The sequence below is a fragment of the Schistocerca cancellata genome, unplaced genomic scaffold (genome assembly GCF_023864275.1).
Source record: "Schistocerca cancellata isolate TAMUIC-IGC-003103 unplaced genomic scaffold, iqSchCanc2.1 HiC_scaffold_838, whole genome shotgun sequence".
Taxonomy (NCBI): domain Eukaryota; kingdom Metazoa; phylum Arthropoda; class Insecta; order Orthoptera; family Acrididae; genus Schistocerca; species Schistocerca cancellata.
The window spans coordinates 190001-205000 of NW_026046849.1; the positions used below are offsets into that span (position 1 = coordinate 190001).

General features: G+C 49.9%; 3 non-coding genes across 3 annotated transcripts in view; all 3 read right to left on the reverse strand.

Annotated features, from left to right (window-relative positions):
• LOC126146960 (large subunit ribosomal RNA) overlaps positions 1-1595 on the reverse strand; it is a 4221-nt gene extending 2626 nt beyond the window's left edge. The window contains exon 1 of the ribosomal RNA XR_007529868.1: positions 1-1595. This exon is cut by the window's left edge and continues 2626 nt beyond it. This is a non-coding gene — a ribosomal RNA (large subunit ribosomal RNA).
• A 188-nt stretch (positions 1596-1783) lies between these two features.
• LOC126146931 (5.8S ribosomal RNA) lies at positions 1784-1938 on the reverse strand. Its single transcript, XR_007529842.1, has one exon. It is a non-coding gene; the product is annotated as a 5.8S ribosomal RNA (ribosomal RNA).
• Positions 1939-2289: 351 nt separating this feature from the next.
• Positions 2290-4198, reverse strand: LOC126147005 (small subunit ribosomal RNA). Its single transcript, XR_007529901.1, has one exon. It is a non-coding gene; the product is annotated as a small subunit ribosomal RNA (ribosomal RNA).
• Between the last annotated feature and the right edge of the window lie 10802 nt (positions 4199-15000).

The following is a 15000-nucleotide window of genomic DNA, read 5'->3' on the forward strand; positions in this document are numbered from 1 at the left end:
GATTCCGACTTCCATGGCCACCGTCCTGCTGTCTTAAGCAACCAACGCCTTTCATGGTTTCCCATGAGCGTCGATTCGGGCGCCTTAACTCGGCGTTTGGTTCATCCCACAGCGCCAGTTCTGCTTACCAAAAGTGGCCCACTTGGCACTCCGATCCGAGTCGTTTGCTCGCGGCTTCAGCATATCAAGCAAGCCGGAGATCTCACCCATTTAAAGTTTGAGAATAGGTTGAGGTCGTTTCGGCCCCAAGGCCTCTAATCATTCGCTTTACCGGATGAGACTCGTACGAGCACCAGCTATCCTGAGGGAAACTTCGGAGGGAACCAGCTACTAGATGGTTCGATTAGTCTTTCGCCCCTATACCCAGCTCCGACGATCGATTTGCACGTCAGAATCGCTACGGACCTCCATCAGGGTTTCCCCTGACTTCGTCCTGGCCAGGCATAGTTCACCATCTTTCGGGTCCCAACGTGTACGCTCTAGGTGCGCCTCACCTCGCAATGAGGACGAGACGCCCCGGGAGTGCGGAGGCCGCCGCCCCGTGAAGGGCGGGGAAGCCCCATCCTCCCTCGGCCCGCGCAAGGCGAGACCTTCACTTTCATTACGCCTTTAGGTTTCGTACAGCCCAATGACTCGCGCACATGTTAGACTCCTTGGTCCGTGTTTCAAGACGGGTCGTGAAATTGTCCAAAGCTGAAGCGCCGCTGACGGGAGCGATTATTCCGCCCGAGAGCATCCCGAGCCAACAGCGGCGCGGGTCCGGGGCCGGGCCAGGTAGGTCCGTCATCCGGGAAGAACCGCGCGCGCTTGCCGGGAGCCCGAGCGCCCAAAGGGGCGAATCGACTCCTCCAGATATACCGCCGAGCAGCCAGCCAGGACACCGGGGCTCTGCCCAACAGACGCGAACCGAGGCCCGCGGAAGGACAGGCTGCGCACCCGGGCCGTAGGCCGGCACCCAGCGGGTCGCGACGTCCTACTAGGGGAGAAGTGCGGCCCACCGCACACCGGAACGGCCCCACCCCGCGGCGAGTGGAAAGGCAACCGGACACGACCCCGCCGCGGATTGCTCCGCGCGGGCGGCCGGCCCCATCTGCCGAGGGCGGGAGCCAGTGGCCGGATGGGCGTGAATCTCACCCGTTCGACCTTTCGGACTTCTCACGTTTACCCCAGAACGGTTTCACGTACTTTTGAACTCTCTCTTCAAAGTTCTTTTCAACTTTCCCTCACGGTACTTGTTCGCTATCGGTCTCGTGGTCATATTTAGTCTCAGATGGAGTTTACCACCCACTTGGAGCTGCACTCTCAAGCAACCCGACTCGAAGGAGAGGTCCCGCCGACGCTCGCACCGGCCGCTACGGGCCTGGCACCCTCTACGGGCCGTGGCCTCATTCAAGTTGGACTTGGGCTCGGCGCGAGGCGTCGGGGTAGTGGACCCTCCCAAACACCACATGCCACGACAGGCGGCAGCCTGCGGGGTTCGGTGCTGGACTCTTCCCTGTTCGCTCGCCGCTACTGGGGGAATCCTTGTTAGTTTCTTTTCCTCCGCTTAGTAATATGCTTAAATTCAGCGGGTAGTCTCGCCTGCTCTGAGGTCGTTGTACGAGGTGTCGCACGCCACACCGCCAGCCGGCTGTGCACGCTACCGAGAAAGTACCGGTATGCGAACCGCCAGGCGACGGGCGCGCATCGCACGTTTGAGGAGACGCGGCCGGCCCCACAGGCGGCCACGACACTCCCAGGTCTCCGAAGCGGGACAAACGCCGCGCGCTTCAGTATACGTAGCCGACCCTCAGCCAGACGTGGCCCGGGAACGGAATCCATGGACCGCAATGTGCGTTCGAAACGTCGATGTTCATGTGTCCTGCAGTTCACATGTCGACGCGCAATTTGCTGCGTTCTTCATCGACCCACGAGCCGAGTGATCCACCGTCCTAGGTGATCTTTTCTGTTAGTTTCCACTGTCTCTTTCAAAACAGTTGCATAGGCGGGACTGAGGCGTTTGACGGCCCCTGTTCCAGCGTTCTGTGTCCAACGGCCTCACGGCCGATGGGCGTCGTACGGCTCCACACCGGAGCGGACAGGCACTCGGGCGAAAGTCATTCAAAACCGGCGCCAGGCGCCAGGTGCCGCAGGCCAGCCGCTCCAGAGCTTCAGCGCTCGTACCACACAACATTTTTCAGTTAGTTTTGAGAGGCACGCGTGGTTCCGCACGCGGCGCACGGCTGCTGCCGTACAGGTAGCGTGTTGCGCGACACGACACGCACATCGAAAGACATGCAGTCTAGTCGGTAATGATCCTTCCGCAGGTTCACCTACGGAAACCTTGTTACGACTTTTACTTCCTCTAAATGATCAAGTTTGGTCATCTTTCCGGTAGCATCGGCAACGACAGAGTCGATGCCGCGTACCAGTCCGAAGACCTCACTAAATCATTCAATCGGTAGTAGCGACGGGCGGTGTGTACAAAGGGCAGGGACGTAATCAACGCGAGCTTATGACTCGCGCTTACTGGGAATTCCTCGTTCATGGGGAACAATTGCAAGCCCCAATCCCTAGCACGAAGGAGGTTCAGCGGGTTACCCCGACCTTTCGGCCTAGGAAGACACGCTGATTCCTTCAGTGTAGCGCGCGTGCGGCCCAGAACATCTAAGGGCATCACAGACCTGTTATTGCTCAATCTCGTGCGGCTAGAAGCCGCCTGTCCCTCTAAGAAGAAAAGTAATCGCTGACAGCACGAAGGATGTCACGCGACTAGTTAGCAGGCTAGAGTCTCGTTCGTTATCGGAATTAACCAGACAAATCGCTCCACCAACTAAGAACGGCCATGCACCACCACCCACCGAATCAAGAAAGAGCTATCAATCTGTCAATCCTTCCGGTGTCCGGGCCTGGTGAGGTTTCCCGTGTTGAGTCAAATTAAGCCGCAGGCTCCACTCCTGGTGGTGCCCTTCCGTCAATTCCTTTAAGTTTCAGCTTTGCAACCATACTTCCCCCGGAACCCAAAAGCTTTGGTTTCCCGGAGGCTGCCCGCCGAGTCATCGGAGGAACTGCGGCGGATCGCTGGCTGGCATCGTTTATGGTTAGAACTAGGGCGGTATCTGATCGCCTTCGAACCTCTAACTTTCGTTCTTGATTAATGAAAACATACTTGGCAAATGCTTTCGCTTCTGTTCGTCTTGCGACGATCCAAGAATTTCACCTCTAACGTCGCAATACGAATGCCCCCGCCTGTCCCTATTAATCATTACCTCGGGTTCCGAAAACCAACAAAATAGAACCGAGGTCCTATTCCATTATTCCATGCACACAGTATTCAGGCGGGCTTGCCTGCTTTAAGCACTCTAATTTGTTCAAAGTAAACGTGCCGGCCCACCCAGACACTCAATAAAGAGCACCTTGGTAGGATTTCAACGGGGTCCGCCTCGGGACGCACGAACACGCACGAGGCGGTCGCACGCCTTCGGCTCGCCCCACCGGCAGGACGTCCCACGATACATGCCAGTTAAACACCGACGGGCGGTGAACCAACAGCGTGGGACACAAATCCAACTACGAGCTTTTTAACCGCAACAACTTTAATATACGCTATTGGAGCTGGAATTACCGCGGCTGCTGGCACCAGACTTGCCCTCCAATAGATACTCGTTAAAGGATTTAAAGTGTACTCATTCCGATTACGGGGCCTCGGATGAGTCCCGTATCGTTATTTTTCGTCACTACCTCCCCGTGCCGGGAGTGGGTAATTTGCGCGCCTGCTGCCTTCCTTGGATGTGGTAGCCGTTTCTCAGGCTCCCTCTCCGGAATCGAACCCTGATTCCCCGTTACCCGTTACAACCATGGTAGGCGCAGAACCTACCATCGACAGTTGATAAGGCAGACATTTGAAAGATGCGTCGCCGGTACGAGGACCGTGCGATCAGCCCAAAGTTATTCAGAGTCACCAAGGCAAACGGACCGGACGAGCCGACCGATTGGTTTTGATCTAATAAAAGCGTCCCTTCCATCTCTGGTCGGGACTCTGTTTGCATGTATTAGCTCTAGAATTACCACAGTTATCCAAGTAACGTGGGTACGATCTAAGGAACCATAACTGATTTAATGAGCCATTCGCGGTTTCACCTTAATGCGGCTTGTACTGAGACATGCATGGCTTAATCTTTGAGACAAGCATATGACTACTGGCAGGATCAACCAGGGAGCTGCGTCAACTAGAGCTGAGCAGCCGGCCGCCCGGGAGTGTGTCCCGGGGGCCCGCGCGAACACGCAAGCGTCCGCTCAATTATTCTGCAAACAGGAGGAGGCTGAGCTCCCCTGCACAATACACCTCGAAACCCTCTCAGGTCCCGGCGGCGCGCAGCGCCGTCCTAAGTACTTGGTCGGGTTCGAGAGAGGCGCAATCGCCCGGAGTTAGGCGAGTAGACGCTTTAGGTGCGACCACCCGTGCTCCCAACTGAGCTTGCCGCTGCCGACAGAGGCCCGGGAGCGTGCTGTCGTGGCATTGCCGGCGGGAGACAACACGCGCCACCTACGGTGACCGGCAGCTCCAACGCCAGCGCCACAGAAGGGAAAAGGCCCCACGTGGGTGCCGAAGCGAACTCTCCCAGCACAGCGCACGTGCCAACACGTCTGCACAACTGCGATACAAACCACCAGCGAGAACCGCTGGGGCGACCGAGCAGCAGACGGCGTCGCGGCGCCGAGTGCCGGGCGGCGGCGCATCCTCAACGCACACAGTCCTCAATCGGACCAGCACACTGCAGATGTCCACCGCGCTTCGCACCGGGCCGGCGAGGACCCACTTTGGCTGCACGGCGCCGCGCGCAGGGTGCCCCGGCGCGCAGCTGCGCCGCCTGCCGCGTCCGTCGGCCGGCGCGCCTGCCACTGGGCGCCCCCACCAGCCGGCTGTAGCGCGTGCGCCCACGCACCGCGCGGCCAGCACGCCGGGCGGCCCCCCCTCACCGGCCGGGGACAGTCCCACCCACCCACAGCCGCGTATCGCTTCACACCCAGATTCACATTCACGTTCGTTGGTATGGTGGGGACCGCTTCGTAGCTGTACCGATCGTTGCCCTCACAGATGTACCTCCAGCAAGGACAACCGCACCACAACGGGTTACCAGTTGTTCATTTGCGTAACGTCACCAGTAAACGTACACGTCCATCCCCGTTTGCAAAGTCAACTATTATTGCATGCCTGCCTGTCAGGTGTCAAGACACAATACGTCCGCTCACATCCACGCAACAAAATGTGCCCAACTAGAGGGCACGTGGAAGGTGCCCCCGTACGTATGCGATGTCCATTGCGCGACCAACTGTCAACCGGCCTCTGTAGCATGTCGCAGATGTGGAACGCGGGGCACCGTGCTATCACATTGTGTGAGAAGAGACTACTACGTCTGCATACACGCGCCACTACATGAACAGACGGCTCATGCTGATCGCCATCCACCGCGTCCATTACTCCCACACGTCTCTATGGCGTACCACACTGCAATGCAGCTGTTATGGCGAGATGACACGTAGCTGTGTGCACAACATCTGGACGGTATGGTTCACCGCAGTCTTTGTACGGTCACACATGTGCCAGAGTGTATCATTCAGTACATGAGGACCGCTGTGCAGTACAGTGTGTGGGTTAGGCGTACATCGGCGGACAGTGGACACAGGACAGAACACGACGTAGACTGAGTGCTTCGGCATGCACCTGACCGACCAGCTTGCGAAGGCAGGGGGAAGGGGGAAGGGTGGGGGGGGGGGCGATGTACGTCCTGCTGGCGTCCACATTACAGTGTATAGCGTGAGCATGTAAAAAGGAAGCAACACTTGCGACGTGTTGAACATGAAACGATACACATGAGACCGGGGAGTGCGAGTCGCGAACTATTCTGAGCGGGTTGCGGTTGGACAACAATACATTAATGTAACGTGTCATATGCCAATTACAGAGCAGGGTAAGGCACAACCTGGGTCAGGTTAAGGCACAACCTGGGTCAGGTTAAGGCACAACCTGGGTCAGGTTAAGGCACAACCTGGGTCAGGTTAAGGCACAACCTGGGTCAGGTTAAGGCACAACCTGGGTCAGGTTAAGGCACAACCTGGGTCAGGTTAAGGCACAACCTGGGTCAGGTTAAGGCACAACCTGGGTCAGGTTAAGGCACAACCTGGGTCAGGTTAAGGCACAACCTGGGTCAGGTTAAGGCACAACCTGGGTCAGGTTCGGGCACAACCTGGGTCAGGTTCGGGCACAACCTGGGTCAGGTTCGGGCACAACCTGGGTCAGGTTCGGGCACAACCTGGGTCAGGTTCGGGCACAACCTGGGTCAGGTTCGGGCACAACCTGGGTCAGGTTCGGGCACAACCTGGGTCAGGTTCGGGCACAACCTGGGTCAGGTTCGGGCACAACCTGGGTCAGGTTCGGGCACAACCTGGGTCAGGTTCGGGCACAACCTGGGTCAGGTTCGGGCACAACCTGGGTCACGTTGGGGCACAACCTGGGTCACGTTGGGGCACGACGTGGGTCACGTTGGGGCACGACGTGGGGTAGATTGCGGCACAACTTGGGGTAGATTGCGGCACAACTTGGGGTAGATTGCGGCACAACTTGGGGTAGATTGCGGCACAAATTGCATTACATTGCGGTACAAATTGCATTACATTGCGGTACAAATTGCATTACATTGCGGTACAAATTGCATTACATTGCGGTACAAATTGCATTACATTGCGGTACAAATTGCATTACATTGCGGTACAAATTGCGGTACAAATTGCGTTACATTGCGGTGCATATTGAGTTACATTGCGGTGCATATTGAGTTAGGTAACGGTGCAAAATAGGTTAGGTTAAGGTGCGACATAGGTTAGGTTAAGGTGCAACATAGGTTAGGTTAGGGTGCAAGATGGGTTAGGTTAAGGTGACATAGGTTAGGTTAAGGTGACATAGGTTAGGTTAAGGTGACATAGGTTAGGTTAAGGTGACATAGGTTAGGTTAAGGTGACATAGGTTAGGTTAAGGTGACATAGGTTAGGTTAAGGTGACATAGGTTAGGTTAAGGTGACATAGGTTAGGTTAAGGTGACATAGGTTAGGTTAAGGTGACATAGGTTAGGTTAAGGTGACATAGGTTAGGTTAAGGTGACATAGGTTAGGTTAAGGTGACATAGGTTAGGTTAAGGTGACATAGGTTAGGTTAAGGTGACATAGGTTAGGTTAAGGTGACATAGGTTAGGTTAAGGTGACATAGGTTAGGTTAAGGTACAAACTGGGTTGTTTTATGGTACACATTGCGTTGTAGTACAGTACATGTTATGTTTGGGTACGGTACACAATGTGGTATGGGATGGCGTGTTGGGGGGGGGGGGGGGCGAGGTTCGTTGATATTGACCGTAGGAAGTGGATGCGCGAGGCAGCGTCAGTGTGTCAAAGGAGGTATGTCACGTCGGGATGCGCTTTTCGCTAGTGAGAGGGGGGCGCGCCGTGTCTGTGGTTGCGGCAGACCTGTGTGTTTCATTCCCGCCGGTGTATTTGTGCTGTAAGACGATGGAGTGTGGTGATGTTGGGTGCACCCCTGTGTAGGACATGTGTGGGTGTTGATGGCTTATCTGAGCAATTGTGGTTGTCGGACGAGTGGGATATTGTGTTTTATGATTGGACCTCCTGGCCTGGTTATCATAGTCTGGTTGGTGTATTGTGGCGCATAGGATGCACCGGACGTTGGTCCATGCTGGCGCTTAATTATTGAATCTGTGTCTGTTACAGGCAGAGAGTAGTGTGTGATAGAGTGTGTGGGTGACGTGTGGTTACTTTTGTTTGCACAGACGTTCAGCATGTATAGGGGCATTTGCGTATTTGATCTATCTATGTGGGCATGCATAGTTTACTGAGCAGTGCTGCGAGGTGACTGAACTACGAGCGACGTACTCATTTACAGCGGAATGGTTGCCTTCTACCAAAGATGGAGTATCGACTCTACGACAGCGTTGGCACCGCAGGAACCGGTGTCGTAAAATGGCCCCCACACCGTCATCGTTGTGCGGGGTAGGGACCGTCCATATTCTGAGAGGAGCCCTGTTTGCCACAGGGCGTGGGGTCTCGCGTCCTGCGGTTCAGTGCCCCCAGGGAAGCGCGCGGAGGTGGTGCTGCTGCTGCTGTAGCAAGCGAGCTACTTAGAGCATGTATAGGGACATTTTTTTTTTTTTTTTTTTTTTTTTTTTTTTTTTTTTTTTTTTCATTTAACTTACAGAGGAACCCACCGTCTAGGAGCTATGGTGGGTTGTGTATTTACTACAATGTGTAGCGTTAGTGGCACTCATGGTCTCTTAGCCGGTGTGACAACTTCTAGATGGTCGTAAAGTTCACACACCGTTGCCCGTCCCTTGCCACGTGGAGGCGGACCAGATTTCATGCTCAGTGTGCCACTAACCTTCCTCTGTCTCTTATTCACTTTTTATCGATATATATTATGTTAATACAGAAAAAGCTTGAAAACAATTTAGAATTTTGATTTAGAAAAATATAAAATTTAGAAAATTTAGATATAGAAAATTATAAAATCAAGAAGAATAAAATTAACATAGTTATTGCAACTTAGGATCTACTTCTTTGGCAGATGGCCAGAACAATATCTCTAGGAACTGCAAGCTCTAGTTCCACAGAAAGCCACACCCAAATGAGGGCTCGGCAATTCCTCGAGCCTGTCATAGTGGATGTGGCTCCTGTACTTTCGAGTACTACTCTGTGCAAACAAGAAGCATACTACCATGTTCATGATAATCTGCACTATTACATAATCTTAGGAGTACTTCACATTTGTTAACAATCATTACAATTACATTAGTTACAAAAGCAGGAACAATTTTAAACAATGCATAGTAATAATACCAATATGTGAATTGTCAATACAATCTACCTTTGTGCGTTAACCAGATTTCTTCCTCAGTGTGCCACTAACCTCCCTCTGTTTGTTAGTCACTTTTTAGTTGTATTTATATTGTGCGCACAGAGAAAAGCTCTAAAACAATTTAGAAGATTTAAGATTTAGAAAAATATAAAATCATAGAAGAATAAAATTAGTATAAAATATTTACAAACCCAGGATCTATTTCTTTTCAGATGGCCAAAACAATATATTCAAGATTCACAAGCTCTGGTTCCACAGAAAGCCACACCCATATGAGGGCACAACAAATCCTCGAGCCTGTCATAGTGGATGTGGCTCTTGTACTTTCTAGCCTCACTCTGTGCAAACAAGAAGCATACTACCATATTCATGATAATTTGCACTAATATATAATCTTAGGAATACATTACATTAGTTACCAATCATAACATTAACATTAGTTACAAAGACAGGAACAATTTTAAACAATACATATTAATAATACCAATATATAAAATGTCAATAAAATCTACCTGTGTACGTTAACACCCAAGTGCAAGGGCTCGGAATTGACTTCGAGCCAATCACTCCTGGGATGTCAGAACCTTCATTCCATGTCCTCATTCGTAACTGCATCTAAGTCTGAAAGTGAATTTGACTCTGTCTCAGTATCGCTCCATTGGTGCTGTCTAATCTGTGCACCCAGTGCAATCCGTGCATGAGGCCGTTCCTCCCTAAACTGTTGATAAAGTACATTTGAAATGTCGTTGCTTAAATTATTCAGCCTCACCCACTCATCCTGCTGTCTTATTAAATTATACAAGTCCTCACCCACAGTTGGTTGTCGTATCCTTGGAAGCCGGTGACAGTGTAGGACGACGTGTTCCGGTGTACCAACTTGACCACACACACATACATCTGTCTCTCTTAATCCCACTCGTTGTAAATGTGCAGGATATGGTCCATGACCCGTCAGGAAATGGACCATACCGCGCGTAGGATCACAGTGTCGCAATCTTAATCTCTCACGAACATCAGGAAAAAAGTTGTACACTCGTCGTCCCTTGTCTGTCGCTTCCCATTCGGACTGCCATGTCTGCAGCTTCCAGTCTCTTAAATCCTTCATGTTCCTTAGATTTTGCCCTGTAATTTCTCTCACCTTCCCTTCTTCCCCTCTCCTCAACCAGTACGCTGCCGCACGTTGCCTGATGGTAAGATCAATTGGGCATACACCTAGTACAACACACAAGGCTTCGATGGAAGTGGTATTGAAAGCCCCTGACAATCGGAGCAGAACACTCCGTTGGCCACGCCTAACTATATTTACATGGGTACCTAGGTGCAGCCGATGTGCCCAGACACTAGCTGCAAAGCATGTAATAGATTCAAATAGCGCAGTGTGATACGCTCTCATAACGTTCAGCGGCAGCCTAAAGGAGGCACTATTCAGTCTCGCCACTTTATGCATAATACTCAGTCCTTTTTCCGTCATGGTTCTTGCATGTTGGGTGAAAGACTGTTTCTCATCCAAATAAAGCCCTAAATACCGCGTAACCTCTTGTCGTTTCAGTGACACGTCATTCAGTTTGATAATTGGGTTACGTAGCAGCTGACCCTTTAGGAGCATATACACAGTCTTATTGGCTGCCACTGTCAGTTTGTTTTTCTTACACCAGTCAGTAATATCACGAAGCAAGTCAGAAGTCATAGTCTCTAGTTGTTTCCGAGAGTTTGCTGATACTAACACCATTATGTCGTCAGCATAAGCAACAACTCCTAAAGCCCTCCTATCCTTATCTATCATGTCCAGCAGTGGTTCAATTACAATGTCCCAAAATATGGGACCACAGATGGAGCCCTGAGGGCAACCCTTAGATATTCTTTTGACAACTGTCTGATTTCCTGCCCTCCATTCTACCGTCCTGTGTCTACAGTAATCAAGAAAATTTGTGTACAATGCAGTAGGAATTTGCAAATCCCGCAATCTTGCAAACAGGGCAGGCCACCAGAGATTGTCAAAGGCGCCTGAGATATCTATGAACACTGCCAGAACATAACTGCGGTCCGTATTCTTGGTAATATCGATTGCCCTGTTAATTGCATCTTCAATAGATTTCTTAGGACGAAAACCAAACTGATGGTGTGATAGGCCCCTCAGCTGGCGGTGAGTCTGAAGTCTATCACACAATAGTCTCTCTTGCAATTTGCCTAAAATGTTCAGTAGGCAGATTGGCCTGTACGTCTTGGCATCCGTCGGATCTTTATCCTCCGATTTTTTAATAATTATGACACTAGCCGACTTCCAGGTGGCCGGAACTCTACCCTCCAGTAGGCAGTCATTAAACAATTGTGTCAGGTACGGAACAATGAGAGGAGCAGCAGCCTTCACGGTCTCAGCATGCACACCATCCGGGCCAGGGGCCTTCTTATTTTTCAAGTTTTGAATTGCCAATGCAACCTCTTCCTGGGCAAACGGAATGACAGCTAGGTCGTTGACGTATTCTTCATCAATTTGCCTGCGTAGATCACGATGGTAAACGTCATCGTCAATTACTTCATCGTCAGGAAGCAGCCTATGCAAGACATATTCTGCCGTCCGCCGCCATCCATCCGTCATGCGTCCATCTGCCTGCCGCAGTGTTGACATAATCAGAGGTGATTTGACCCGTTCTGTTAGCACTCTGTATGGCTCGCCCCAGATGTCTTTAGACAGATTTGTCTTGACAAACTTGTCCCAATGAACCTGTCTTGTCTTCTGCAGTTCATCCTTATACCTGTTTTTAGCAGCCAAATACAGTTGCAGCCTTATATGTCTTTCATTATATGTCTTTGCTAGTTGATAATATCGACGGGCATCTCGAGCTTTTTTCCTTAATGTTGTCAGCTGTCGGGACCAGGGGAAACGAGATTGTCTTCCTCCACTCACAGACGGAATGGCCCTAACCTGCGCCTGTTGCAGCACTTCTACCAGGAAGTGAGCTCTAAAATCCACACTCCCTTGTACTTCATTAACGTTGAAACTATATATTACATTAAATAAGGTCTCCAGATTAACCTTCTCAAACAGCAATCGTGGGTGACGTGATGAATCTGCCTGTACATTTGAGCGATAAAAGTTATCCACCTCTATTATAATCATATTGTGGTCACTTTGTGAAGCACCATCGCAAATCCGCCAGGTCGCAATATGGGGATAAGCTGGTTCATTCGCAAGCGATATATCTATATTACTAGTGCCACCAGCATGGCCCCTATATGTGGGCCCATATCCTTCCTTATTCAATACTATCAGCTGACACTCATTGACAAGATCATTCACTAGAAGCCCCCTTGTATCTGTCCTATCTGCATGCCACAATGTGGATTTAGCGTTTATATCTGCCAAAATTAGTAATTTTCTCTGTCTGGAGAAATTGACTATGTTCCTAATATTGTCAAGAAAGGGCTCAATTTCCAAGGAGTACTGGGCATAAATTGAGGAGATTATCCAAACATCTCCCCTTATTAAAGCCTCAATCGTCACAACATGCTCCGAACACAGCTGTGCAATACGTGTGACCTTGATCTTCCTATTTGTTATCACAATTGCCGCCTTAGCATCGTTTGTTCCTGTGATTGTCGTGCAATGCGTTGGCAATCCGGGAATCTTACCGCCATGGATATAGGGCTCCTGAAGACAGGCAATTTGTGCTCCAACATCATCAATCAATCTACCCAGTTCGGCCATAACCAGTCTACTTCTCATACACAGAGGTGAACATCATTTCGTTGAGGGCGTTTATTATTTCCATGTATCTGCAACGAGTAATAGGAGGGTGGGAAAATAGTACGAAGTATGCTTGCGTGAATAACGCGTGGTCAACGGTTCGCGCGCGCCCTCTGGTCCCGACGCCATCAACGTCCACAATAAACAGACCATACCGCATGATGTTGACAATGCCGCCCACAGGCACAACACAGCCATCTTTGGGAATGTGACCAAACTACATTGCCATCCGGCCCAGAAACGACACCTCCATCTACAGGAATCCAACGAAACTACGCCAACCATACCTCCAAAACACGGCACCGCCATCTATGACAATGTGACGAAACCACATGCAATAGCTCCATCTACGCGAATCGGACGACACTACGTCCACCATGTCGAGCGCACCACAAACAAAAATACCGCCACCTGCAGGTCCCCCGCAACATGACCTGCTGCACCGATGATACCGCCATCTATGAGACGCCACGCCGACTACGACATCGCTAGGTCCCACAGTGCCCATTTTCCGACGCCACCCACAAACCCTGCATCATCTGCCCACCACAGGAGCCCCAACGCCTGTGCCTGCGTCGCACGAAGTCGTCGACCGACAATCGCTCCACCCGCACCCGCACGTGCCCCACCCCAACCGCCCAAATCGCAACTCCAGCGGATGAACGGCGGACTCTTCCCGCACTCGTAACGTGCAATCCGCCCCTATATCTTGCGTTTCATGAAGAGTTATATCGAATATGCCATATTCCCGCTGTCCCGCTGTCCCGCTGTCCCGCTGGCCTCATGCACGGATTGCACTGGGTGCACAGATTAGACAGCACCAATGGAGCGATACTGACACAGAGTCAAATTCACTTTCAGACTTAGATGCAGTTACGAATGAGGACATGGAATGAAGGTTCTGACATCCCAGGAGTGATTGGCTCGAAGTCAATTCCGAGCCCTTGCACTTGGGTGTTAACGTACACAGATAGATTTTATTGACATTTTATATATTGGTATTATTTTATGTATTGTTTAAAATTGTTCCTGTCTTTGTAACTGATGTTAATGTTATGATTGGTAACTAATGTAATGTATTCCTAAGATTGTATATTAGTGCAAATTATCATGAATATGGTAGTATGCTTCTTGTTTGCACAGAGTAAGGCTAGAAAGTACAAGAGCCACATCCACTATGACAGGCTCGAGGATTTGTTGTGCCCTCATATGGGTGTGGCTTTCTGTGGAACCAGAGCTTGTGAATCTTGAATATATTGTTTTGGCCATCTGAAAAGAAATAGATCCTGGGTTTGTAAATATTTTATACTAATTTTATTCTTCTATGATTTTATATTTTTCTAAATCTTAAATCTTCTAAATTGTTTTAGAGCTTTTCTCTGTGCGCACAATATAAATACAACTAAAAAGTGACTAACAAACAGAGGAAGGTTAGTGGCACACTGAGGAAGAAATCTGGTTAACGCACAAAGGTAGATTGTATTGACAATTCACATATTGGTATTATTACTATGCATTGTTTAAAATTGTTCCTGCTTTTGTAACTAATGTAATTGTAATGATTGTTAACAAATGTGAAGTACTCCTAAGATTATGTAATAGTGCAGATTATCATGAACATGGTAGTATGCTTCTTGTTTGCACAGAGTAGTACTCGAAAGTACAGGAGCCACATCCACTATGACAGGCTCGAGGAATTGCCGAGCCCTCATATGGGTGTGGCTTTCTGTGGAACTAGAGCTTGCAGTTCCTAGAGATATTGTTCTGGCCATCTGCCAAAGAAGTAGATCCTAAGTTGCAAATACCTATGTTAATTTTATTCTTCTTGATTTTATAATTTTCTATACCTAAATTTTCTAAATTTTATATTTTTCTAAATCAAAATTCTAAATTGTTTTCAAGCTTTTTCTGTATTAACATAATATATATCGATAAAAAGTGAATAAGAACCAGAGGAAGGTTAGTGGCACACTGAGCATGAAATCTGGTCCGCCTCCACGTGGCAAGGGACGGGCAACGGTGTGTGAACTTTTACGACCATCTAGAAGTTGTCACACTGGCTAAGAGACCATGAGTGCCACTAACGCTACACATTGTAGTAAATACACAACCCACCATAGCTCCTAGACGGTGGGTTCCTCTGTAAGTTAAATGAAAAAAAAAAAAAAAAAAAAAAAAAAAAAAAAAAAAAAAAAAAAAAAAAATGTCCCTATACATGCTGTAAGTAGCTCGCTTGCTACAGCAGCAGCAGCAGCAGCACCACCTCCGCGCGCTTCCCTGGGGGCACTGAACCGCAGGATGCGAGACCCCACGCCCAGTGGCAAACAGGGCTCCTCTCAGAATATAGGCGGTCCCT